The sequence below is a fragment of the Chrysochloris asiatica genome, unplaced genomic scaffold (genome assembly GCF_000296735.1).
Source record: "Chrysochloris asiatica unplaced genomic scaffold, ChrAsi1.0 scaffold00082, whole genome shotgun sequence".
Taxonomy (NCBI): domain Eukaryota; kingdom Metazoa; phylum Chordata; class Mammalia; order Afrosoricida; family Chrysochloridae; genus Chrysochloris; species Chrysochloris asiatica.
The window spans coordinates 6,833,451-6,837,331 of NW_006408600.1; the positions used below are offsets into that span (position 1 = coordinate 6,833,451).

The 3,881-nt window shown below is 41.3% G+C and overlaps 1 pseudogene; it reads right to left on the reverse strand.

Moving 5' to 3' along the window:
- Window positions 1–1,053: 1,053 nt before the first annotated feature.
- Window positions 1,054–1,643, reverse strand: LOC102843000 (annotated as a pseudogene).
- Window positions 1,644–3,881: the final 2,238 nt, after the last annotated feature.

Consider the following 3,881-nt stretch of genomic DNA (forward strand, 5'->3'; position numbering starts at 1 on the left):
TCCCAGTTTATCAGATGAAGAATTGACGTTCAGAATGTTTATGTAACTTTCCTAGTTCTTATAGTTACTTTAAAGCAGAAGTAGGTTCATCTGACTGTTCTATGACATGGGTCACTGTGAGTTGAACTTGACTCAAGGACAAGTCACAACAAAAACAATTTGTTTTTTAAGAGGAATGGGAGGAGCGCTGGTGGTTCAGATGTTAAGTGCTCTTTAGAATACCATTGTTTCCACTGTGAAAAGATGGTGAAGTCAGTTTCTGAAGACATTTATAGCTTTGAAGACCTCATAGAGCAGTTCTACTCTGCCCTTACTCATAGCAAGGGCAGTTCCACTCTGTCCTTGCTATGAGTGAGAATCTGCTCTACCGCAATGGGTTGGCTTGGTTTCATTTTATAGAAGAAAGACCATAAGTAAATCAAAATTTGAAAGACTTTGGGTACTTGGGGAAATTTTTTGAGAGCCTCTTATATACTCAAAAAAACCCCAAGAAAGTGCATCATTATATAATGCAATATTATGTGTGATGTGGCACTATAGGATAAGCACTGGACTGCTAACTGAATGGTCAGTGGTTGAAACCCACCAACTTCACGTCAGAAAACTGATACAGGGTTCCTTCTGATATCATGTCCAAAGTACATGAGAGGAAGTCTTGCCATCTTCATTTCTAAGTAATATTCTGGCTGTACTTTTTTGAAGACAAATTTGTTCATTCTTCTGGCAGTCCATGGTATATTCAATATTTTTTGCCAACACCATACTTCAAAGTATCTATACTTTTTCAACCCTCTTTATTTATTCTTTATGTACAACATCACATGTGTATGAAGAGATAGAAAATATGGTGGCTTGGATCAGGCACATCTTAGGCCTCAATGTAATACTTTTGCTTTTGAACATTTTTTTCCACCAGTTTCCAAAGGCTTTATTGATAAATGTGCTTTCAGAAAGGATCTTCAGTATCCCATCGCTTCCAAATCTCTGGCATGAAGAGGGGTGTCAAAGGTTGAGGGGTTGCTGTTTTGTCCACTCATTCATAAATGCAGACAATCACTGCCATGAATGATGTTCCTGCCAACTTGAATACAGAAATCTCTACGAATGGTGCCTGGCTTAGAATCTGCTGATTAGTCTCCCCAAGCATCACTTGACCTACCTGTCTTCACCACATTCAGCCCCTCCCAGACCATGGCCACAATTGGTCCAGAGTTCATGTACTTCACCGGCCCCGGGAAGAACAGGCAGTCCTTCAGGTCAATATAATGTTGCTTCAGATGCTCCTAGGAGGCCTTCATGAATTTCATGGCCACAAGACAGAATCCCTTCTGCTCAAAGCGCTTGCTGATGTCACCCACCAGGCCGCGCTGCACGCAGCGATGAAAGTGCGCTCCAAGTTGGCCTTGGTCCCGGGAGCTGGCAGGGGAGCAGTGGATGAGTCTGCAGCTGGCAGAGCAGAGATGTGCAGCTACCACCGAGGCCGGCAGCTGTCGCTTTTGAACATTTTTAAAGAAACTTTTACAGCAGATTTTCCCAATAAAAACATCATTTGACTTACTGCCGGCTACTTTAATGGATGTTGATTGTATATCCAAGTAAAATGGAATTCTTGACTCTTTAATTTTCAGTGAAAACCCCGTCATTATCTTATCTGTTTATAATACGGTTACTTATTAGACCATTTTATGAAACGTTTTGCTTTATGTTGAAGTGTAATCCATTATAAAGGTTTTCATCTTTATCAGAAAATACTTCAAGTCCTCTTTGCTTTAGCAATCCAGGTTGTATCATATGCATATCCCAGGGGGTTGATGAATTTTTCTCCAGTCTTCATGTTGTTGTTGTTAAGTGCCATCGAGTGACTACCGACTAATAGCAACTTATGCACAGCAGAACAAAACACTGCCTGATCCTGGGCCAACCTCACTATTGCCACGCTTGAGCCCATTGAAGCTGTCACTTTGCCAATCCATCTCGCTGGGGGTCTTCTTTTTCTCCTACCACCTTACCAAACATGATATTCTTCTCCAGCGAATGGTCCCTCCTGACAATATGTCCGAGGTATGAGAAATGAAGTTCGGCCATCCTAGCCTCCAAGGAGCACTCTGGCTGCACTTTTTCCAACACAGATCTGTTGGCTCTTTTGGCAGCCCATGGCACTTTCAGTATTCTTCTCCAATACTATAACTCAATAGATCTGTTTTGGAAGAAGTGCAGCCAGAGTGCTCCTTGGAGGCCAGGATGGCTAAGCTTCGTCTCTCCTACTTTGGACATGTAGTCCAGAGGAAACAATCATTGGAGAAGGATGTCATGCTGGGTAGGGTGGAGGGTCAGAGAAAAAGAGGAAGACCCCCAATGAGATGGATCGGCCAGGTGGCATCATTGATGGACTCGGGGGTGGCAGCGGTGGTGAGGTTGGCCCAGGATCGAGCATTGTTTCGTTCTGCTGTGCATGGAGTCGCTATGAGTCGGTTCCGACTCGATGGCACATGACAACAACAACAAAAACTATAACTCAAATGCATCAATTCTCCTACGGTCTTCCTTATTCACTGTCCAGCTTTCACATGCATATTATGTTATTGAAAATACCATGGGACATGTTAGTCTTCAAGCTTATATCTTTGCTCTTCAATAATTTAAAAAGACCTTGTGCAACAGATTTGCCTAATGCAAAACATAATTTGATTTATTTACCGCTGCTTCCATGAGTGTTGATAATTGATCCAAGAAGAATGAAGTCCCTGACAACTTCAATCTTTTCTCCATTGATAAGAACGTTGTTTATTGGTCCAGTGGTGAGGATGTTTGTTTTCTTTACATTAAGATGCAATCCATACTGAAGGCTGTGCTCTTTGATCTTCATCAGTAAATATTTTAAGTCCTTTTCATTTTCAGCAAGCAAGGTTGTATCATCTGCATATCGCAGGTTGTTAATGAGTCTTCTTCCAATTCTGATGCCATGTTTTTCTTCATAGAATCCAGCTTCTCGTACTATTTGCTCAGCATACAGGTTGAATAAGTATGGTGACAGAATACAACCTTGTCACACACCTTTTAAAATTTTAAACCCTTCAGTGTTCCCATGTTCTGTCCGAACAATTGCTTCTTGGTCTAGGTACAGATTCCTCATAAGCACAATTAAGTGTTCTGGAATACTCATACTTCTCAATGTTGTCCATAGCTTGTCATGATCCACAAAATGGAAAGCCTTTGTATAGTCAATATAGCACCGTAAGCATCTTTCTGGTATTCTCTGCTATCAACCAAGATCCATTGGATATCAGCCTTGATATCCCTCATTCCACGGTCACTTCTAAATCCAGCTTGAACCTCTGGAAATTCTCTGCAAGCTGTATGCTTGCAGCCATTTCTGTATTACCTTTAGTAAAACTTTATTCTCATGGGATATCAAAGATCTTGTCTGATGATTTCCGCATTCTGTTGGGTCACCTGTCCTTGGAATGGGCTCTAATACAACTCTCTTCCAATCAGTCGGCCAGATAGTTGTCTTCCAAATTCCTTGGCATAGATGAATGAGTGTCTCCTGTGCAGCCTCACTTTGTTGAAAGATTTCAATTTTATTCCGTCAATTCCTGCTGCCTTGTTCTTTTCCAGTTCCTTCAATGCACCTTGGAGTCCTTCCATGCACCTTGGAGTCCTTCCTTCAGTATCACTGGCTTTTGATCATATGCTTCTTTTGAATGGTTGAACATCAATCATTTCCTTTTGGTACAATGACTCTAGATATTCCTTCCATCTTCTATTGATGCATTCTGCATCATTCAATAATTTGCCAAGAGAATCCTTCAGTAATGAAAGTTGACGCTTATTTTTTTCCCTTAATTCCCTGAACTTGAGAAATGCTGAGCATGTTCTTC